The sequence below is a fragment of the Lissotriton helveticus genome, chromosome 1_1 (genome assembly GCF_964261635.1).
Source record: "Lissotriton helveticus chromosome 1_1, aLisHel1.1, whole genome shotgun sequence".
NCBI classification, from domain to species: domain Eukaryota; kingdom Metazoa; phylum Chordata; class Amphibia; order Caudata; family Salamandridae; genus Lissotriton; species Lissotriton helveticus.
Window position 1 is genome coordinate 137,665,711 of NC_136057.1, and position 24,064 is coordinate 137,689,774.

Below are 24,064 nucleotides of genomic sequence, written 5' to 3' on the forward strand. Positions count from 1 at the left end.
AAACTGTACTAGTAGACAGACATCTTGAGAAAATAAGCCTCTCGACTCAATGCAACTTTTCCTCGAAGGATTGGGAGGCCCTGTGTCAGTTGGGAAATAAATCTTTACGTGCAGCCAATTATAAGAGGATGTCCTTTTTATCTCGCTGGTTAGCGTATTATACACCGGAGGCTCTGGAGAAGATGCACCCTGACGTTGAGAATAAGTGTTTCAGATGTATGGCTAGTGGCCAGGGAGGATGGCACCATATTTTCTTCGCTTGCCCGCAGTTAGAATCTTTTTTGAAGGGGATATTTGCTGATATCGAACAGGCCATTGGGAAATCTTTTCTGCCAGTAGCAGAAGTGGTCCTGTTCGGTATATGCAAGGATAGGAGTGGGTTCAATAAAGCTGAAGAAGTATTTATATTTATATCTTGCGCTGTTGCTCGTTCTTTAATACTTCAAAACTGAAAATCCAGGGAGATCCCATCACACTTAAAATGGTTTAAGTGTGAAAAGGCTTATGCTGGCAGAGTGAGAGCCATTGGGAGATTTGAAAGGAATTGGAAATATTTTGGGAAGCTAGAACAATTGAAGGGAGGATGATTCGAGAAGAAAATTGAGAGTAGACAATATAAGTTTTTTCACTATTAACAGCCTTTTCATCTATGAATGTAATAGGTTTGCTTTTTTAGGATATTTGCACTTTATCAGCACTTTTTGTAGTCTTACACTAGCTTGCACTAAGCACTTTCAAGATTGCACTTTATTGTATCTCTTGCACTTTGCAGCAGCACTTAATTGCAGTTTTGCACTTCTTGCAGATGCACTTTATAAATTGTAAATTTTGTACATAATATCCTGAAAGTTTTAATGATGTCTTTGGCTGTTTTTTCTATCTCGATGAATCTCGCTCCCTTTTATCTTTTTATCTCTTGTCTGATATTTTAAGGTTTTTAGAAATGTATTGATATTGAAATTTAAAGTGAAATATGTTTGTACCTTCGGTTACCTATTGCTCTGTTCAATAAAAAAAAAAAAAAAAAAAGAGGCTCAGGGCCACGGCTGATTTGCATATGGCTGGATTCAAACTGGAATGGCATGGCATGGTGAGCAAAAAAACAATAGATTTAGGCCTAGATCTCTGTACTGGGGTGATATATGACATTGTTCTGCATTCTGTCTATCAACTGTTGTTTTTGTATAAATCTACAGGACAGAGTTCTGCAAGGCACTTTCTGCTTTTACACCTTACACTAGGGGGGGCACTTTGAGGATATGCCACCTACAGGGCAGAGTTCCGAAAGGCACTTTCTGCACTTACACCTTATACTAGGGGGGGCACTTTGAGGACATGCCACCTACAGGGCAGAGTTCCGAAAGGCACTTTCTGCACTTACACTAGGGGGGGCACTTTGAGGACATGCCACCTACAGGGCAGAGTTCCGAAAGGCACTTTCTGCACTTACACCTTACACTAGGGGGGCACTTTGAGGGCATGCCACCTACAGGGCAGAGTTCCGAAAGGCACTTTCTGCACTTACACCTTACACTAGGGGGGCACTTTTTAGGGCCTGCCTGTAGACCTAGAGGGCAAAGTTCTGCAAGGCACTTTCCGCACTCACACCTTACACTATTTTATTTTATTTATTTATTTTCTGCGTTTTTATATAGCGCGGACTTTACCCGAAGGTGTCAGAGCGCTTCACAATAGGAAGAGAAATGATACATAAGGAGAAAATTGCAAGGGAGCATGTTAGAAAAGCAAACGTTACGTTACATGAGGCACTAGTGACAATTGTTTCAAGAGCAAACAAAATACAATCGGTCTCAAACGATACGTTACATGAGGGAAAAAGTGACATGTGTGCATGTTACAAAAGCGTACAAAATACAAGTAGAGGTATAAAACTGCAATAAAAGGCAGATACTCAAAACCTGCCTGTAAACCTACAGGCCAGCGTTTTGCAAGGCACTTTCGACAGCGCACATAATTGAAGGAATATGTCGACACTTTTACTCGTTCACTTCCCTCATTTCCCTTCCTATATCTGTGTCTCTCTTCTCTCTCCCCTTTTTCTTCTCGTTCTCTTTCTTGTACCCGTATTACCTCAATTCCTCTCCTTCACCATCCTTCACTCTTTCCTTCTCGATCCCTGTCCCACACTTCAATCCCTCTCTCTTCCACCGTCTCATCCTGGTCCCTCCCTTAGCTTCTCTCCTTCTCTTTCACCCTCTCTGTATCTCTCTCCCTTTGTCTCTCACCGGCCACCATAGATCATCCTGCTCCCCTCCTTATCTTCTCCCCTCTCCTCTGTCTGCCCCCTCTCTGTGTCTCTTTCGCTCTCTCTCGCCTCAGTCTCCATTGATCACCCGTTCCTCTCCTCTCCCTCACTATCACTCATCTATCCCCCTCTCCTACTCCTCAGCCACACCCCAGCCCATCGCCTCCTGAACACCTCTCTCGTGTCTTCCTTCTTGGCTCGCTCTTTGTATTTCCTGTTCGTCTCGGTGCTCCCCCGCCCCCCCCCCCCCTTCTCTCTTTCTGCTGCTGTGGTTCTAATCTTGCCCCATAGTGCCTTATACCCTCAGTGCTGCTTCCCCTAAGAGTCACCTGCAAGATGAGGGGCCGGATGAGGTCGCCTGCCAGAGACACGCCCTCGCCCTCCCGATGTTGTAACCGTCCATTGCATCACACGGCTGGGGGGCGCTCTGTCCCGGGGAGGAGCCTCTAAAGTTCACTTCGGGCTGGCGGGGCAGACTCGGGCGGGCCCGGCTTGGCACTATTCCGCCCCGCAGATCAGAGGCTGGGCACTTAACCCAAGCACTGCAGCAGCAAGCAGCGGAAATCCAGAGCCAGCCACGACCGAAGGACAGCACTGAAGGAGCGAGGCTTGCAACTCAGGACTGAGGTACACTGGCAGTGCGAGGCTTGCAGCTCAGGACTGAGGTACACTGGCAGTGCGAGGCTTGCAGCTCAGGACTGAGGTACACTGGCAGTGCGAGCTCAGGACTGAGTTACACTGGCAGTGCGAGGCTTGCAGCTCAGGACTGAGGTACACTGGCTGAGCCGTGTGTGAATGTTAGCACTGGATCAGCATGCAGTGCGAGGCTTGCAACTCAGGACTGAGGTACACATGTAGTGCGAGGCTTGCAACTCAGGACTGAGGTACACCGACTGAGTAGTGTGTGAATGTTAGCACTGGATCAGCATGCAGTGCGAGGCTTGCAGCTCAGGACTGAGGTACCCTAGCTGAGCAGTGTGTGAATGTTAGCACTGGATCAGCATCCAGTGCGAGGCTTGCAACTCAGGACTGAGGTACACTGGCTGAGCAGTGTGTGAATGTTAGCACTGGATCAGCATGCAGTGCGAGACTTGCAGCTCAGGACTGAGGTACCCTAGCTGAGCAGTGTGTGAATGTTAGTACTGGATCAGCATCCAGTGCGAGGCTTGCAACTCAGGACTGAGGTACACTGGCTGAGCAGTGTGTGAATGTTAGCACTGGATCAGCATGCAGTGCGAGACTTGCAGCTCAGGACTGAGGTACCCTAGCTGAGCAGTGTGTGAATGTTAGCACTGGATCAGCATCCAGTGCGAGACTTGCAGCTCAGGACTGAGGTACCCTAGCTGAGCAGTGTGTGAATGTTAGCACTGGATCAGCATGCAGTGCGAGACTTGCAACTCAGGACTGAGGTACACTGGCAGTGCGAGGCTTGCAGCTCAGGACTGAGGTACACTGGCTGAGCAGTGTGTGAATGTTAGCACTGGATCAGCATGCAGTGCGAGACTTGCAGCTCAGGACTGAGGTACCCTAGCTGAGCAGTGTGTGAATGTTAGCACTGGATCAGCATCCAGTGTGAGGCTTGCAACTCAGGACTGAGGTACACTGGCTGAGCAGTGTGTGAATGTTAGCACTGGATCAACATGTAGTGCGAGGCTTGCAACTCAGAACTGAGGTACACTGGCAGTGCGAGGCTTGCAGCTCAGGACTGAGGTACACTGGCTGAGCAGTGTATGAATGTTAGCACTGGATCAGCATGCAGTGCGAGGCTTGCAACTCAGGACTGAGGTACACTGGCTGAGCAGTGTGTGAATGTTAGCGCTGGATCAGCATGCAGTGCGAGGCTTGCAGCTCAGGACTGAGGTACACTGGCTGAGCAGTGTGTGCATGTTAGCACTGGATCAGCATGCAGTGCGAGGCTTGCAGCTCAGGCCTGAAGTGCACTGGCTGAGCAGTGTGAGCATGTTAGCACTGGATCAGCATGCAGTGCGAGGCTTGCAGCTCAGGACTGAGGTACACTGGCTGAGCAGTGTGTGCATGTTAGCACAGGATCAGCATGCAGTGCGATGCTTGCAGCTCAGGACTGAGGTACACTGGTTAAGCAGTGTGTGCATGTTAGCACTGGATCAGCATGCAGTGCGAGGCTTGCAGCACAGGACTGAGGTACACTGGCTGAGCAGTGTGTGAATGTTAGCACTGGATCTGAATGCGGTGCCAGAGCTGTGCTTGGGTGCCAACACTGGAATACCACAGTGTCTGCAGCACTGGACTGAGGTACACTGGCTGAGCAGTGTGTTAATGTTAGCACTGGAACAGTATGGAGTGTGAGGCTTGCAGGTCAGGACTGATGTACACTGGCTGAGCAGTGTGTGAATGTTAGCGCTGGATCAGCATGCAGTGCGAGGCTTGTAGCTCAGGACTGAGGTACATTGGCTGAGCAGTGCGTGAATGTTAGCACTCGATCAGCATGCAGTGCGAGGCTTGCAGCTCAGGACTGAGGTACACTGGCTGAGCAGTGTGTGAATGTTAGTACTGGATCAGAATGTGGTGCCAGAGCTGTGATTGAGTGCCAACACTGGAATACCACAGTGTCTGCAGCACTGGACTGAGGTACATTGGCTGAGCAGTGTGTGAATGTTAGCGCTGGAAAAGTATGGAGTGTGAGGTTTACAGGTCAGGACTGAGGTACACTGGCTGAGCGGTGTGTGAATGTTAGCGCTGGATCAGCATGCAGTGCGAGGCTTGTAGCTCAGGACTGAGGTACACTGGCTGAGCAGTGCATGAATCTTAGCACTGGATCAGCATGCAGTGCGAGGCTTGCAGCTCAGGACTGAGGTACACTGGCTGAGCAGTGTGTGAATGTTAGTACTGGATCAGAATGTGATGCCAGAGCTGTGCTTGAGTGCCAGCACTGGAATACCACAGTGTCTGCAGCTCAGGACTGAGGTACACTGGTTGAGCAGTGTGTGCATGTTAGCACTGGATCAGCATGCAGTGCGAGGCTTGCAGCACAGGACTGAGGTACACTGGCTGAGCAGTGTGTGAATGTTAGCGCTGGATCAGAATGTGGTGCCAGAGTTGTGCTTGAGTGCCAGCACTTGAATACCACAGTGTCTGCAGCACTGGACTGAGGTACACTGGCTGAGCAGTGTGTTAATGTTAGCGCTGGATCAGCATGCAGTGCGAGGCTTGTAGCTCAGGACTGAGGTACACTGGCTGAGCAGTGAGTGAATGTTAGCACTGGATCAGCATGCAGTGTGAGGTTTACAGGTCAGTACTGAGGTACACTGGCTGAGCGGTGTGTGAATGTTAGCGCTGGATCAGCATGCAGTGCCAGAGCTGTGCTTGGGTGCCAACACTGGAATACCACAGTGTCTGCAGCACTGGACTGAGGTACACTGGCTGAGCAGTGTGTGAATGTTAGCGCTGGATCAGCATGCAGTGCGAGGCTTGTAGCTCAGGACTGAGGTACACTGGCCGAGCAGTGTGTGAATGTTAGCGCTGGATCAGCATGCAGTGCAAAGCTTGTAGCTCAGGACTGAGGTACACTGGCTGAGCAGTGTGTGAATGTTAGCGCTGGATCAGCATGCAGTGCGAGGCTTGTAGCTCAGGACTGAGGTACACTGGCCGAGCAGTGTGTGAATGTTAGCGCTGGATCAGCATGCAGTGCGAGGCTTGTAGCTCAGGACTGAGGTACACTGGCTGAGCAGTGAGTGAATGTTAGCACTGGATCAGCATGCAGTGCGAGGCTTGCAGCTCAGGACTGAGGTACACTGGCTGAGCAGTGTGTGAATGTTAGTACTGGATCAGAATGTGGTGCCAGAGCTATGCTTGAGTGCCAGCACTGGAATACCACAGTGTCTGCAGCACAGGACTGAGGTACACTGGCTGAGCAGTGTGTGAATGTTAGCGCTGGAAAAGTATGGAGTGTGAGGTTTACAGGTCAGGACTGAGGTACACTGGCTGAGCGGTGTGTGAATGTTAGCGCTGGATCAGCATGCAGTGCGAGGCTTGTAGCTCAGGACTGAGGTACACTGGCTGAGCGGTGTGTGAATGTTAGCGCTGGATCAGCATGCAGTGCCAGAGCTGTGCTTGGGTGCCAACACTGGAATACCACAGTGTCTGCAGCACTGGACTGAGGTACACTGGCTGAGCAGTGTGTGAATGTTAGCGCTGGATCAGCATGCAGTGCGAGGCTTGTAGCTCAGGACTGAGGTACACTGGCCGAGCAGTGTGTGAATGTTAGCGCTGGATCAGCATGCAGTGCAAAGCTTGTAGCTCAGGACTGAGGTACACTGGCTGAGCAGTGTGTGAATGTTAGCTCTGGATCAGCATGCAGTGCGAGGCTTGTAGCTCAGGACTGAGGTACACTGGCCGAGCAGTGTGTGAATGTTAGCGCTGGATCAGCATGCAGTGCGAGGCTTGTAGCTCAGGACTGAGGTACACTGGCTGAGCAGTGAGTGAATGTTAGCACTGGATCAGCATGCAGTGCGAGGCTTGCAGCTCAGGACTGAGGTACACTGGCTGAGCAGTGTGTGAATGTTAGTACTGGATCAGAATGTGGTGCCAGAGCTATGCTTGAGTGCCAGCACTGGAATACCACAGTGTCTGCAGCACAGGACTGAGGTACACTGGCTGAGCAGTGTGTGAATGTTAGCGCTGGAAAAGTATGGAGTGTGAGGTTTACAGGTCAGGACTGAGGTACACTGGCTGAGCGGTGTGTGAATGTTAGCGCTGGATCAGCATGCAGTGCGAGGCTTGCAAATCAGGACTGAGGTACACTGGCCGAGCAGTGTGTGAATGTTAGCGCTGGATCAGCATGCAGTGCAAAGCTTGTAGCTCAGGACTGAGGTACACTGGCTGAGTAGTGTGTGAATGTTAGCGCTGGATTATTTACAACTAAATGGAGCAAAAACAGACCTGATGTTTCTGGGTAAACCTCTCCCATTAGGTTCCACCTCTCTATGCCCTAAATGCCTGGGCAGCATACACCCTCCCAAAGAACAAATAAAAAGCTTGGGAGTCTGGCTTGATCATGTGCTAGACATGAAGGTGCAAACCCAGAAGGTAGCGGGGTGCTGCTATGGACTACTTAAAATGGTTAGGAAAGTCCTCCCCCCTACTGCCCTTCAGTGCGAAGAAATTGTTGGTCCAAGCCCTAATCCTCTCTTTTGGACTATGCAAATGCCCTTCATTTGGGCTCTCCGGGATCTACAATAAAGAAACTTCAGACGGTGCAGAATTGTGCAGCTCGATTGCTTCTACATACCCCCCAACAGAGAATCCGCGCGAGCCTCTATAGCCTCTCTACATTGGCTGCCAATTGCGGAGAGGATCCAGTTCAAATCCCTTTGCTTCACCCAACTGGTTATGTCTTCTAAAGGCCCGCCAGCCTTACAGTCCATCATTTCCCTATACCATCCCAGCAGAGCCCTACTCTCAGAAAATAAATGGATGGCAATAGTACCTAGAATATATAGGGCTATAAGTGGGGGCAGACAATTCCTCTACATTGCCTCCAAGAGGTGGAATACTCTTCCAAACCACATTTGTTTGGAAGAAGACCATCTATCTTTTCGCAGACAGCTGAAGACGTTCTTGTTGGCGGCCATCTAAAGCCGCTCACTAGGTAGGTTTGGTTCCTAGGGCTGGGGGGCCTTAGGGTAGTCAGGTGCTTATAAGTGCCATTTTCAATTCATTAGCATGCAGTGCGACTGTGCGAGGCTTGCAGGTCAGGACTGAGGTACACTGGCTGAGCAGTGTGTGAATGTTGGCGCTGGATCAGCATGCAGTGCCAGAGCTGTGCTTGGGTGCCAGCACTAAAATAGCACGGTGTCTGCCAGGCAGGACAGAGGTGTTGGAAGAGCACAGAGGGCGGTGCATTAGCAGACCTGTGACGGGGGCTCTGTACTGGAACAGCACGGAGGGAGATGCATTAACAGACCTGTGACAGGGGCTCAGCACTGGAACAGCACAGGGGGTGCATTAGCAGACCTATGACAGGGGCTCAGTACTGGAACAGGACGGAGGGGGGTGCATTAGCAGACCTGTGACGGGCTCAGGGGCTCGTGACTAGAACAGCACGGAAGGGGGTGCATTAGCAGACCTGTGACAGGAGCTTGGTACTGGAACAGCACGGAGGGAGGTGCATTAGCAGACCTATGACAGGGTCTCAGGGGCTCGGTACTGGAACATAGTGCCGATATAGGCAACCTCCCCCTGCAAGAAGAACATAGCATGCACAGCAATACAATAAACATACAAGACATGTTTGTTGGAAAACATTTTGCTGCAGGTTTATTTCATACAAGAAATATATGCCAACATGGTGGGTTAACTTACGGGCAATCCAAGGGCATGCATCGGTGACTAATCTTAGCTGCCCTGCCCACCTGATGAGCAAATTGCACAGTGGCCAACCCAATCGGTGCTACCATTTTGTGGAATTATCCCCCTTAAGTACCGTAGACCACCAGTCCATCCCTTTACTCACGCCTTTTTATCAGTTCGTGTGTATCCAGGCAAGCCCCCGGTTGCTCAGGCTTACAACCGCCTGAAGGACTAGCGGGGCGCCGTGGTTTTCCTCCCGGGTCCTGCTGTAAAGACTCATGGGGTTGTTTGGCATCTGCTCCGCTATTGTGCTCCTAAAGCGGGTAACCCTATGTACCATTCAGCCTCCGGATCGCCCTGTAACTTCGCCAAAGAACTAGATTTGGCTGCCGCCATATCCGGGCCCTCCACCCCCCCACCATGGCAGGCTTCAGAACCTCCTGCAGATACTAGACCCTTCAGCTGGACCACTTCCCTATCAACCTTGTGCCTTGTCCCTATCGGGGTACCATGTTGCGTTTGCGCTAAGGAGGCCATCCCTAATTTACCAAGCCCTTCTTTATTTCATTTTGAATTCGATTTGGACCAAGCTCTCCTGCTTGGTGGGCTTCTACTTGGCTTAATTTATCCTTCTGTAGGATAGTTCAATGGTCTCCCTGGAAGTTGGGAACTACTGTGCTCCTCTTTAATCACAGTTCCCAGATATGTCCCTCTTGTGGGCTCTGTGCTAATGGACCTTCTAATTAGGGGTTGCCTGTGCCATGTATTTACCCCTCACTGCCCAGGCCCTGATATCAGGATTTGCTGGTAAGCGTAGAGGTGTCTGCCTTCAAGTCCACGAGTATATTTGTTAAATAAGTTAATGTTGTGGCCAACACAATACCCTTATCTTGATCTGCTGACCTCCATATGTATAGGAATACAGCATCAGCCAGGAATAAGACCCCTTGGTGATATGAAACAGCTCTCTTCGTAACCACAGTTCTGTGTGATGCAAACCATAATGCACTGTGTGCAAGTTTGTACATTTTCTTTCGGGGGTTCACTAAGCCCTTGTTTCCAGGGTCCCAAATACGAGAATTCAGACCTATGACAAAGTGCCGCACCAGCCAGTGAACCTGTGGACGTGCATCGGATTTAAACTGCTCATATTCTTTCGAGGACGCCTGGTGCTCCTCTCCTTCCTAAAACACAACAAGGTGGATCTAAAAACAGGGATGAGGCCTGAGGTCCCCCAATTGTACCCCAAATATACTGATACATATCACGTCCTTATTGCATGCAAAACCCATCAGCCTGACTTCAGTCTGCAGATGCTGTGTCGCCATGCTGGTGTCCCCACCCTAGCGTATGTAGCCCATAGCCAGACTTTTGATAAAGGTATAACAGTGTGCCGAAAAGTTGCCAAAGCTATTGGATAGTGAAAACCAAGGGTAAAACATATGAACAAAGATTGCCTGCAGCTTCTTAACTAAGATTGCAATGTGTGTTCTGGTGATAGTCAGCATATCTGTTCCAAACCCAATTTCTCAACACTATTGAAGCCACAGCACACTTGTTGGAATGCCAAACTAAAGGCAACCCACCTGGCCGAAGGGCTGTGGGGTATATAGCTTAATTGTCGGAACCCTTTACCCACACTCCTCTTTACAGTATTCTGCTTCATGTCATCATTGCCTGCAAGCCCATCACCGTCACTGTCTGACTGCAGTCCTTAGCTGCTGAGTCACCCAGCTGATGTCCCACCCTAGCATGAGTAGCCCCATGCCACAATTCTGCTAATGTATACCAGAATGCCGACAAGTGGATGTTGAGAGTGAGGGAGGACAGTCTGTACAGGACCCAATCCCAGTATAACTGTGGACTTTAAATTGATGTGATGCCATACTGGTGCACCCACCCTGGCGTGGATTGCCTAGCACCCAGATTACAGGTATTGCCGGGTGCAGATGAGGAAATGTGGATAGCTTTAATACTCTTATGCAGCCAGAGTTCTCCACAAGTGTGCCCCACACCTTGAGGACCCTGCCCCCTGTGTTGCAGGGCAACCACTCTTACACCACCTGGCTGGACCAGCCATGGGACTAACCGCCTGATTCATGAACCGAAATTGCACTCGCAATAGCTGCGAAAAAGCTAATGCGAGCGCAATAGTCAAAATCGGTATTCATGAATAAAATACCGAATTCGCAAACACAGAATAACGAATACGCAAAATTATTCGCAGAATCCCGGCACTAGCCCATTTGCGAATCGGAAATAGCGAGGAACCACGGATACTGCGAAAAATATTGCGAAACCGCAATATAATCGCAATCGCTATTCATGAAAAATCGCTAATTGCGAAAAACCCGTAAATCACTAATTGCGTGGCGCATTTTAAGGACAACCCAAAGCAGGTGGTAACCATCAAAGCCCATTAAATTTTTTTTTGAAAAACCGTTACCCAATCAGGAACAGGTGCAGGCCTGACCAAACACACTTAAGGAGCTGCAGCAGCAGCAGGTTTAGGAGTCTCACAATGCCAGGACTCTACATGGTGGTCAGGCGGCGAAGGCTACAGCGAGCAGCACGGAGGAGACGTAGGATCCAGGAGAGGATATTCCGCCAGCGGGTCACCCTGCTGGGCCAAACCAGAGAGCAAATATACGCAAAGTACCGCCTGAATGGGGCTATAATCATCAAGCTAATTCAGGACCTTGACCCCCTGATGCAGCACCCAACAAGGCGGACGAATGCCGTGCCCACACATGTCCAGGTATTGTGCAGCCTGCACCTTCTGGCCTCCGGGAGCTTCCAGGGGATAGTTGCTGTTGCAGGGGGGATATCCCAGCCCACCATGTCCTGCTGCCTGAGGAGTTTCCTAAATGCAATGCTGACCCAGCTACACCACCAAATCAAATTTCCCACCAGCCAACAGGAGTTGGATGAGACCAAGCATCAATTCTACAATGTTGCGCATTTCCCACATGTGATAGGATGCATTGACTGTACCCACATCGCCATCTGCCCACCAGCTGAAACGGAGTACATGTACCGCAACCGCAAGTCCTACCACTCCCTCAACATCCAGATGGTGTGCAATGCTAAGACATACATCATGGACATAGTGGCACAGTACCCGGGGAGCACACATGACTCCTTCATATTCCGGCACAGCGGCCTCCACACACGACTGGCCAGGGGAGACTTTGGTGAAGGACACCTACTTGGTAAGTACACTTGGCCCACAATGTTACACTGTGATGAAGTAGCTGCGCTGCACAGGCACTCACCCTCTGCTCCTCTCATGCAGGTGACAGTGGCTACGCCCTCCGTGAATACCTCCTCACCCCATACCTCAACCCTGCTACACCACAGCAACGGCGTTACAATGTAGCACACATACGCACAAGGAATTGCATTGAGAGGACATTTGGGCTACTAAAGAGCAGATTCCGCATACTGCACAAGACTGGTGGGGCCATGTACTACAGTCCTGATGTGTGCTGCCGCATTGTGGCAGTGTGTGCAATACTACACAACATTGCTACCAAGCGCCGGATACCTGTAGAGATCTCTGGCAGTGAGTCGGAAGGGGACGACCGGCCACCTGCACATGTGCGTCAAGCACGCGGGGAGAATCCAGCTGAAGGACACAGACGCCGCAACCACATCACAATGAACAGTTTCTAGTGACCCCACTCCCCTCACCCCACAATTCACAAATGCATGCCAATGGAAATAATGACAGGAGGCCGATGTACAATGCTAGAATAAATATTATTGTTGAAGGCACAATAATAATGACTTTTTGCAATTCTTAACATGTGAGCAGTATTGCGCCATACTCCTCTAAATCATACACAGGACATGCTTCTATCATCAGCATGTCCCTGCCAATGGACAGTAAAGTTAAGCGCGCCTCCCGCGCGCGGCACCCAATCGCCTTTCAGGCTCATCCTCTGGGACAGCACGTGAACCCGCAGTGGGCCTGCTGCTGCGGCGTAGCACACCAACCTGTGAGGCAGACAGGCTGCTGACACTGGAGGTCCCCTCACTAGTGTCGTCCCCACCACCATTGGCTGGGCAGGTTTGATGAAGTGCCAGTACGGCACTGGTGACCTGCTCCAAGACTCGCGCCACATCCTCGCAGCATTGCACCAGCTGCAGCTGCATAGCTAGGCACCGACGTGAGAGCTGGGAGGTGGCATTACCAATGACATAGTTTGAGCGCGTGTAGGCAGATAGCCGCGTAAGTAGCTGGCGGTGGCGGCGGCGGGCGGTGTTGCGCTGCAAGATGATGGCCGCAGTGTTCGCCTCCATAGCAGTTGTCATCCGCTCTAACCTGTCCGACACATTTGCAACATTGCGGCCAATGTTGTGGAGCTGGAGTTGCATTGCCCCTTGGCGTTGTGCCTGCAGTTGATGGATGCGCAGCATCTGGCGCTCTATGCTCAGCCCTGGCACGGGCACAGCCATCCCCCTCCTGCTGCTGCGTGCTGTGCTCTGCTGGCGAACCCTGCCATGCCTGCTGTGTTGCCTGGCCACAGTAGGTGTGTGGACTGTCACCACACTAGCAGCACCAGATGTTGAGGGTCCCGCTGGTGGTGGTGTTGCGGTTGACAATGGTGCAGCGCCTGATGGTGCTGGCGCAGATGGTGGTGGTCTGGCAGCAGGGATTGGTGCAGCGCATGATGGTGCTGGCGCAGATGGTGGTGGTCTGGCAGCAGGGATTGGTGCAGCGCATGATGGTGCAGGATGTGTGGCTGTTGGCCCTCCTCTGCATCCTCTGGTGCCTCGTCTATGAGCAGCCTGTCGCTGTCGCTGCTGTTGTTGTCAGCGCCACCTGTGAGGGGAAGTGGACGTGGATTAATTGCATGTATCTGTCACACGTGCAGTTGCTACATGCATGCTGGCTGACATTCCCTGACTGGCTGTGGCATTGCGTACTTTGGGACATGTCTGGCTGCATTGGGGTTTGTGTGCATTGTGGGCAGACTACATGTCCCACAATACTTTTGGGCATGACCTAATGTGCATGAATTGCATGACTTGGGTTGATTATGGGAGGCTATAGGGTCATGGCCATTGTCAGGGGACAGGGTCGCAGTCGCATGCCACTTACCTTGGCTGTCTTGGGTGGGTCGGGATGAGTCCAGAGTGATGACCCCTATACACGCCTCTGGCTCAAGTGTGTCCTCCACACGGTCCTCCAAGGGGGTGTTGGGAGGGATTGTAGGATCTCCACCTCCAGTAGCCAGGGTCTCGCCCATCCTCTCTGCCACCCTCTCCTTGGCACGACCTCGGAGGTCGTACCACCTCTTTTTTAGCTCCTCGAGCGACCTGTGTGTCACGCCCACAGCGTTGACTTTTGCGCCGATCCCCAGCCACAGTCGGCGTTTCTCCGCTTCAGGCACCATCCTGGAGTCCTTTCCAAATAGTTTTGTGTAGTTTTCTGCCACTCCCTCTATCAGGTGCTCCAACTCCTGCTCACTGAATTTGAGCTTCCGCTTGCGCCCGGTGTCACTGTGCCCTGGTGCTGCATCCTCTGCCATTGCTGCAGTCACAAAAGTGAGGCTTTGAAAGTTTGGAGGTGTTCTGGAAGGAGCTCTGTGAGATGCAGCCTCGAGATCTGCCTCACTGTTCTGTATGGGAGTGGGAACTGCCTGCTTCCTGGTTGTGATGTCATCACTGTGCTCGAAAAGCGACTTCCCGTTTTAGCGATCTCGCTAGTAGCGAGATCGCATTTAGCGAACTCGCTAATAGTGATATCGCAATTCCTACACGGATTTTGACGGACATAGCGATTTTTGAAATTCGCTAACGCTTTTTGCGGCCGCGTGCGAATCGCTTTTTTTTCTTGCAGATTTTGATGAATGCCGATCTGCGAATTCTAAATTGCGATTCGCTGTCAATCGCAATTTATAATTCGCAGATTTCGGTTTTCAAGAATCAGGCCGTAAGTCTCTAACAATAAGTGAAGCGTCCTGTGGTACCCACTGGTTTTGCTGAGGCACATTCCCGTTAATTGGCCACTAAGTTTGCACCTCACCCGATTTATTGATACAACTCTATGAATCAATGTTGTGTCATAATTCAGTACCAGTGGGAAATTGTCTTTTGTGCCTCACCAAGTCAGTCAGTTCCTTGCTTAGTTTAAACGAATTAAGGTCTTTCAGTATCTACATACTTTCTAGGAGGAAAGGTTGATAGAACCTAACAGGGTTTGCTCCCATGACCAAGAGGTCAAAATAACCACCAGACCCAGCAGATAAATTGGTCCATGTTTTCTTTGCCATGACCCCTCCTTTGCCCTTTGAACTCACCCTTTAACCTGCAAGTGGCCATGTGGCAGGCACCCCTGTGGGACCTGGCAATCCTATTTAACCTTCATATCCTTACAGCATAGCAACACTCACTGCTGCAGATGCCTTGGTGCGGGAGCATCCAATAATCTCACTCTTTAATTCAGTCATTATTCAAATTAATTTAAACAGTGTATATGACTAGAACGATGCACAGGCACTTGAAATTCACAAGTACTGTAATGTGACACATTTTGGACTTGTCCTTCAAATTAAGTTGGTCACCTTAGATCAATTTGAGTGATCAGTGCAAGTGCATCAAACAGAACCCAGAATGGACGATAAGTGACCCCAATTGAACTCAGACTGAAGCTTAGTGTGGGTGGGTTGTCCAAATGTTGCCTGAACGTGGTGGAAATAACCCCCCTCCCCCCCTCCACGTGCAGCAAATTACTGTACAGCTCTGTTCACACTCAGGCTGTATAAATATTAACAATGTGAGTGGTTCAATTACATCAATGTCAGAATCTAAGATTCCCAATTTATGTTCTAAAGCAGCCCCCCTTATAGAGGGTCCTGCAAGGACCCCTCTGCCTCACTGAGTGAAACCTAGCTACTACCCACTTAACGCACTTGCATGTCACTTCAAAAAGACACCTAGCAACAACTTGGCGCACTGCTGCTAGGAGAGGATACAATCCGTTGCACCCGACTCTATGGGGCCAGGACCTTTAATAAAGCTTTTCTGCAGTTGCTTCTGACTTGAGGGGGACATCTAGTAATGACTTTGTCCTGCAGCTATGTGAAATACCAAAACTATTGGCTTTGCCTGGCCATGTTCCTATTGTCTGTATAGAATCGAGCACAATGCCCTCAGGTGTGCACGCATTGCCTGCAGGGAATTTAGAGGCCATACATACAAAGCTGCGACTAAAATTTCATTAAAGTTGTGCGTCCGGGCCTGTTGAAAGTACAATTTTATTCCAGTTTTTTTTTTTTTATATGACCCCATGGCTTCACACCTCCTCTGTCACAATATGCAGGTGCTTCAAGGCGTGTCAATGATGAGTGCATTGCTCGAATAGCACTGAATGGACCTCTAAAAGGAATAGATATAGCACATACGAAACACATTTACAGGCCTCTGCTCATCAGAATGAGAGACTCAAAGGACTTAAAATTAAGAGGGCGATGCCGAGCATTGCTGAGGCTGAAGAACAGGAATGTGTACCTCCGTAATGAGGACGCAGTTGATTTGTGTTCTACGTTGAGTTTTCCCTGATCCAGCTATTGTTGCCCCCGTTCAGAAAGAAAATACCACTTGTTTGTTCCATTTTTTTTTATGTAAGATTTAACAAGGCCAGGCAAAATACTTACATCAGACTCTATATCAATCGTCCTTCTTCTAAACCTGTCTTTGCTGTCTGTGTTGTTTGAAGATCCGCCCTGGGTAACCTGGAGCTCTAACTAATCTATACTTTGTAGTTTGCACTTGGCTCCTGATGACCAATAATGGCGTGACTGTTCATGTTAAGCTTATGGATTTCCACTTATACGCTGCCATACAAAAGGACCTCTCAGCCCAGCGGAGTGACCCACAAACCTATCCATGTTATATGCGCTTGCGATCTGCAATTTGGGAAGGAGGGGTGGGGGGGAGCAGACCACAAACCAGCTTTTGTGTGAAAAAAGCCGCTTTATTGAAACAGGTGCACATTAACAATTATAAAACCTCGGCCAACGCCTTACAAAACTAAACCTCACTAAATAGTGAACTTCCTTAACCCCATATCACCGCCCCCGCCCCTAACATTTTCCTTGACCCCGCCCCCACCCATACATTACAATTACAAAATACAAACTGCCAATTCCTGCCTACCCGACTAAAACCCAACAATCCAAACAATCCAATAGACAAACCCCCCTGCCTGCCCGAAACAAGTTTGATCCCCCAACCTGTGTAAACCACCCCATCAACTGTAGCCTGCCCAAATTATCCTACCCATGATCCAACTATTCAACTGAACAACCACAATTCTGCAAATCCTGTCAAAAAATACCACTAACCCCCGCCACCCAGAAAGGCGGATGGGGAGACACTACCCCTCTCCTTTCTGCCCCCCAAAAACACAACCTTTATGACCTGAAAAATTCTAATGGGCATACTCCTTGACCTTTAAACACCTGGACAGCACTTCTCTCAGCTCCAAAAGATACAGATCCATCCCTAACCTGGACAAGTGTACACCTTCACTCCTGAAAAATTAAAACGTGTCAAAACGAATATCTCCACTACTCCCAGCCACCAGGTCACCGATCACAAAATGGTGGCCGGGAGAAGGAGCCCAAAGCATTTATGCTTGGGCTCCTTTTGGGCTACAACACCAGCCCAAAACAGAAAAAACCCGCCTTGCTGCTGACAGACCCCCTCCCCCCCCCCCGCCCCTCCCAAACTGCCCGGGGGGGAGACCTCCCTGCGGTCGTCTTCCCCCCCAAACCCCTTTAGAGGATGTGGCAGCACTCCGGGCCACCTGAAGGTGCATCGCCACCTGGTGAACAGTGCAAGCTGCTATTGGAACTGGTGATGTATTGCTAATGGCCTCGTAAGACACCGATAGCGAATGGCTCCGCTCTGTGGGGTGAGGGGGTGGGGCGATAACTCAGATGGGACTATTTTGCCCACTGACTGCAGCAACCCGTGGGGAGCGAGAAGCAAATATTTCAGGTGCATTCGCCAGTCTACCATATGCAGCACGCCCACGGCCACAGGAAGCAATCCCTGTAACTTGCATAGGTTGTGTTTTGCTTTTGGCATTAAATAGCGCGAGTCAGCGGGAGGGACAGAGAAAGGAATCTAGTTTGTTCGCTCTAAAGCCCCCGTCTCATCACAACACGGGATGACCCTCTCGGCCCCTAAGGGCCTGCTGCCTCGACCAAACCGACAGACAGCAACGACGGAACGCGCACCATGAGGCCCGCACTTTTCATTTACCCAGGGACGCCAACAAGGGGCGACGCTGGGCCAGAACGGGACCGTGGGAGGCCACCCCCGCATTGAGGGGAGAGCCAGGCAGAAAGCGGAGGGAGTCACGAACCACGAGTTGAGGGTACCAACCCCCGGTGCCCCTACCCCTGGGCCCAAGGAGAAGCCCTGCCAGACCGGAATCTCGGAAGCAGACTCTTGTCCGGAATGAGCGCCACTCGCCCCTGGTGCACTCCAAACCACCAGGGGCCGCACACGAGCACACCCCCGAACTGGGAGAGCCCAGACTGAGGGCGGGAGGGAGTCACAAGCCCGGATAGAAGGCACCATAACCCCGGTGCCCCTACCCCAGTCCCAAGCCACGGCGCTGCCCATTTGCACCCGGTCCCCGTAAATTCGCCCCAGTACAGGGATCTGGGCCTAAATCCATCGTTTTTTGCTCACCATGCCATGGGGTGAATGCATGACATTATTCTACATTCTGTCCTTCAATTGTTCTTTTTGCATTTGTCACCCAGAGTGTGATGGGTATGCCCAGACGTGGGTCCCGTGCTCTCCATGCCACTGGAGTCAAGCTATCCTGGCTGATGAGGGCTGAAAGCCTGAAACCGGCCATAGGATGCTTGTTTCCAGTCCAGGGAGGACCTGGCCTGGAAGTTCGGGCTGGACTGTTCCCATTGGGCGCAGGGTCAAGACTGATTTGCATGTGGCTGGTTCCAAACTGCAATGGCACGTGAGCAAAAAAATAAATGGATTTCGGCCCAGATCTCTGTACTGGGGTGAATGTATGAAATTGTTCTGCATTCTGTCCATCAATTGTTCTTTTTGCATTTGTCACCCCAAGTGGGGTGGGTATGCCCTGACGTGGGTCCCGTGCCCTCCATGCCACTGGACTGGAGTCAAGCTATCGTGGCTAATGAGGGCTGAAAGCCTGAAACCGGTCCTAGGATGCTTGTTTCCATTCCAGGGAGGACCTGGCCTGGCAGTTTGGGGTGGACTGTTCCGATTGGGTGCAGGGTCAAAACTGATTTGGATATGGCTGGGTCTAAACTGGAATGGCATGGTGAGCAAAAAAACGATGGATTTAGGCCCAGATCTCTGTACTGGGGTGAATGTATGACATTGTTCTGCATTCTGTCCTTCAATTGTTCTTTTTGCATTTGAGTGGGATGGGTATGCCCAGACGTGGGTCCCGTTCTCTCCATGCCTCTGGAATCAAGCTATCCTGGCTGATGAAGGCTGAAAGCCGAACCGGTCCTAGGATGCTTGTTTTCAGTCCAGGGAGGACCTGGCCTGGCAGTTCGGGCTGGACTGTTCCCATGGGGCACAGAGTCAAGACTGATTTGCATATGGCTGGTTCCAAACTGGAAGGACATGGTGAGTAAAAAAACAATGAATTTAAGCCCAGGTATCTGTACTGGGGTGAATGTATGGCATTGTTCTGCATTCGTTCCATCAAGTGTTCTTTTAGCATTTGGTACTGGAAGAGCACGGAGGGAGGGGCATTAGGAGACCTGTGACGAGGGCTCGGTACTGCAACAGCATTTGGAGGGGGGGGGTGTATTAGCTGGGCTCCGCGTGCTAATCCCTGTGCGGCAGACCAGGGTCTGCATGTGTGCAGGGCAGAGCCGAAGTGCAGTAGCAGGCAGCCCGAGAGGATGTTGACATTCCTTCCAAGTGCCAAAGCTCAGCCAATCAGCGGTCGGGTGGGGGTGTCCGAGAAGCACTCTCCCGGCTCTAGTGGGCGAGAGATCCCTGTCTGTCACATGGACTGAGGTCACGTGATGTGAGAGCCTGAGGAGCAGTGAGGGCAGCAGGAGGAGAGGAGGTAAAGAGCCTGTGGGTGGGACAGAGGACATGGGCGCGTGGGGTGGACGGTACCCTGCACAGCTCCCCAGACGGGTCCTGCAGCCCTGCACCCAATGCATCCCTCCCACAGGAGCACTCCTTGCCCTGCACCCAGTGCATCCCTCCCACAGGAGCGCTCATTGCCCTGCAGCCCCATCACGAGACTTGTGTATTGCGAAAGCTGTGGGGGAGCCAGGGCGGGGCAGCCTCAGTGAATCAAGGGATGCAGGAGAGGCAAAGGTGTGGATTAAGGATTTTAGATAAACTCGGAAGGCGCTGCACCCTGTCCCAGCCGTGTAACCTCAGCCACGACCTCCTTATTCTCATTAAACTTGGTAACTTGGTTGTAGCGCTTCGAAAGCGCAACACTGCCGTATAACGCGCTATATGAAGCAGCTATCGTTAACAGATTATCTCTGTATGTGCCGCGTTTGCGTAGTCTCCAGGCGATGCGGTGCACCCGTGAGATGCTTGTGTTTGTACAGTCATGCACGACAGCGCTTCGAGGCAGCACATACGTCAAACATTATTGTCATCCGTGTCTGAGTCCACACGAGGGCGTGTACTCCTCATGAGCCGGGAAGTCATGAGGCGTCCCTCAGATGCCCTGCTTGCCTGAGTCACGCAGCCACCCTGGCAGCGCTTCAGAAACCGGTTCCGCCAAAAAAGGCTCGTGAGAGAGTCACAGGGTGAAGGAGATAAGAGGAGGGCTGGGAGGGAGGGTGTAGTGGATAGATGGAGGCAGAGGAGGGTACTGAGAGGGTGCAGTCTATAGATGGAGGCTGAGAGGGTGCAGTGTATAGATGGAGGCTGAGAGGGTGCAGTGTATAGATGGAGGCTGAGAGGGTGCAGTGTGCAGATGGAGGCCGTGGACGATATTGAGAGGGTGCAGTGTATAGATGGAGGCTGAGAGGGTGCAGTGTATAGATGGAGGCTGAGAGGGTGCAGTGTATAGATGGAGGCTGAGAGGGTGCAGTGTGCAGATGGAGGCCGTGGACGATATTGAGAGGGTGCAGTGTATAGATGGAGGCCGAGGACGATATTGAGTGGGTGCAGTGTATAGATGGAGGCTGTGAGGGTGCAGTGTGCAGATGGAGGCCGCGGAGGATACTGAGAGTGTATAGATGGATGCTGGGAGGGTGTAGTGTGCAGATGGAGGCCGAGGATGATATTGAGAGGGTGCAGTGTATAGATGGAGGCTGAGAGGGTGCAGTGTATAGATGGAGGCTGAGAGGGTGCAGTGTATAGATGGAGGCTGGGAGGGTGCAGTGTATAGATGGAGGCTGGGAGGGTGCAGTGTGCAGATGGAGGCTGAGAGGGTGCAGTGTATAGATGGAGGCTGGGAGGGTGCAGTGTATAGATGGAGGCTGGGAGGGTGCAGTGTATAGATGGAGGCTGGGAGGGTGCAGTGTATAGATGGAGGCTGGGAGGGTGCAGTGTATAGATGGAGGCTGGGAGGGTGCAGTGTATAGATGGAGGCTGAGAGGGTGCAGTGTATAAATGGAGGCTGGGAGGGTGCAGTGTATAGATGGAGGCTGGGAGGGTGCGGTGTATAGATGGAGGCTGGGAGGGTGCGGTGTATAGATGGAGGCTGGGAGGATGCAGTGTATAAATGGAGGCTGGGAGGGTGCAGTGTATAGATGGAGGCTGAGAGGGTGCAGTGTATAGATGGAGGCTGAGAGGGTGCAGTGTATAGATGGAGGCTGGGAGGGTGCAGTGTATAGATGGAGGCTGGGAGGGTGCGGTGTATAGATGGAGGCTGAGAGGGTGCAGTGTATAGATGGAGGCTGAGAGGGTGCAGTGTATAGATGGAGGCTGGGAGGGTGCAGTGCATAGATGGAGGCTGAGAGGGTGCAGTGTATAAATGGAGGCTGGGAGGGTGCAGTGTATAGATGGAGGCTGGGAGGGTGCAGTGTATAGATGGAGGCTGGGAGGGTGCAGTGCATAGATGGAGGCTGAGAGGGTGCAGTGTATAAATGGAGGCTGGGAGGGTGCAGTGTATAGATGGAGGCTGGGAGGGTGCAGTGTATAGATGGAGGCTGGGAGGGTGCGGTGTATAGATGGAGGCTGAGAGGGTGCAGTGTATAGATGGAGGCTGGGAGGGTGCAGTGTATAGATGGAGGCTGGGAGGGTGCGGTGTATAGATGGAGGCTGAGAGGGTGCAGTGTATAGATGGAGGCTGAGAGGGTGCAGTGTATAGATGGAGGCTGGGAGGGTGCAGTGTATAGATGGAGGCTGGGAGGGTGCAGTGTATAGATGGAGGCTGAGAGGGTGCAGTGTATAGATGGAGGCTGAGAGGGTGCAGTGTATAGATGGAGGCTGAGAGGGTGCAGTGTATAGATGGAGGCTGGGAGGGTGCGGTGTATAGATGGAGGCTGAGAGGGTGCAGTGTATAGATGGAGGCTGGGAGGGTGCAGTGTATAGATGGAGGCTGGGAGGGTGCGGTGTATAGATGGAGGCTGAGAGGGTGCAGTGTATAGATGGAGGCTGAGAGGGTGCAGTGTATAGATGGAGGCTGGGAGGGTGCAGTGTATAGATGGAGGCTGGGAGGGTGCAGTGTATAGATGGAGGCTGAGAGGGTGCAGTGTATAGATGGAGGCTGAGAGGGTGCAGTGTATAGATGGAGGCTGGGAGGGTGCAGTGTATAGATGGAGGCTGGGAGGGTGCAGTGTATAGATGGAGGCTGGGAGGGTGCAGTGTGCAAATGGAGGCTGAGAGGGTGCAGTGTATAGATGGAGGCTGAGAGGGTGCAGTGTATAGATGGAGGCTGGGAGGGTGCGGTGTATAGATGGAGGCTGGGAGGGTGCAGTGTGCAGATGGAGGCTGAGAGGGTGCAGTGTATAGATGGAGGCTGGGAGGGTGCAGTGTATAGATGGAGGCTGGGAGGGTGCAGTGTGCAGATGGAGGCTGAGAGGGTGCAGTGTATAGATGGAGGCTGGGAGGGTGCAGTGTATAGATGGAGGCTGGGAAGGTGCAGTGTATAGATGGAGGCTGAGAGGGTGCAGTGTATAAATGGAGGCTGGGAGGGTGCAGTGTATAGATGGAGGCTGAGAGGGTGCAGTGTATAGATGGAGGCTGGGAGGGTGCAGTGTATAGATGGAGGCTGGGAGGGTGCAGTGTATAGATGGAGGCTGAGAGGGTGCAGTGTATAAATGGAGGCTGGGAGGGTGCAGTGTATAGATGGAGGCTGGGAGGGTGCAGTGTATAAATGGAGGCTGGGAGGGTGCAGTGTATAGATGGAGGCTGGGAGGGTGCGGTGTATAGATGGAGGCTGGGAGGGTGCGGTGTATAGATGGAGGCTGAGAGGGTGCAGTGTATAGATGGAGGCTGAGAGGGTGCAGTGTATAGATGGAGGCTGAGAGGGTGCAGTGTATAGATGGAGGCTGAGAGGGTGCAGTGTATAAATGGAGGCTGGGAGGGTGCAGTGTATAGATGGAGGCTGGGAGGGTGCAGTGTATAGATGGAGGCTGGGAGGGTGCGGTGTATAGATGGAGGCTGAGAGGGTGCAGTGTATAGATGGAGGCTGAGAGGGTGCAGTGTATAGATGGAGGCTGAGAGGGTGCAGTGTATAGATGGAGGCTGGGAGGGTGCAGTGTATAGATGGAGGCTGGGAGGGTGCAGTGTGCAAATGGAGGCTGAGAGGGTGCAGTGTATAGATGGAGGCTGAGAGGGTGCAGTGTATAGATGGAGGCTGGGAGGGTGCGGTGTATAGATGGAGGCTGAGAGGGTGCAGTGTATAGATGGAGGCTGGGAGGGTGCAGTGTATAGATGGAGGCTGGGAGGGTGCGGTGTATAGATGGAGGCTGAGAGGGTGCAGTGTATAGATGGAGGCTGGGAGGGTGCAGTGTATAGATGGAGGCTGGGAGGGTGCAGTGTATAAATGGAGGCTGGGAGGGTGCAGTGTATAGATGGAGGCTGAGAGGGTGCAGTGTATAGATGGAGGCTGGGAGGGTGCAGTGTATAGATGGAGGCTGGGAGGATGCAGTGTATAAATGGAGGCTGGGAGGGTGCAGTGTATAGATGGAGGCTGAGAGGGTGCAGTGTATAGATGGAGGCTGGGAGGGTGCAGTGTATAGATGGAGGCTGGGAGGGTGCAGTGTGCAGATGGAGGCCGAGGATAATATTGTATTGTAGCAGATTGATGGTGGGTATCAGTATTGGTAGTGTCAGTGGCAGCGCTGTGAGGGGCAATGGGTGGTGCAAGCTGCAGTGGCCTCCTGATGAGGGCACTGGCACTTGTATTTTTCACAAACCAAACACTGAACTAAAGGGACACCCAGAGGAGGCAACAATGAGGAACGGCAAACAGACGTGGCAACCAGAAGGGCGTCAGTAGGCAGATACAGAAAGAAG

At 51.6% G+C, this 24,064-nt stretch overlaps 1 protein-coding gene across 7 annotated transcripts in view; it reads left to right on the top strand.

Annotated features, from left to right (window-relative positions):
- LOC144771188 (aldehyde dehydrogenase family 3 member B1-like) overlaps nt 1-24,064 on the top strand; it is a 1,013,654-nt gene that overhangs the window by 622,094 nt on the left and 367,496 nt on the right. The window contains exon 1 of one of the 7 annotated variants that reach the window (XM_078655865.1): nt 2,565-2,893. The exons of 3 other annotated variants lie outside the window; for them this stretch is intronic. The gene's annotated coding sequence lies outside the window, so the exon portion shown is untranslated. 3 more of the 7 variants (XM_078656018.1, XM_078656050.1, XM_078655974.1) reach the window with 3 other exon arrangements.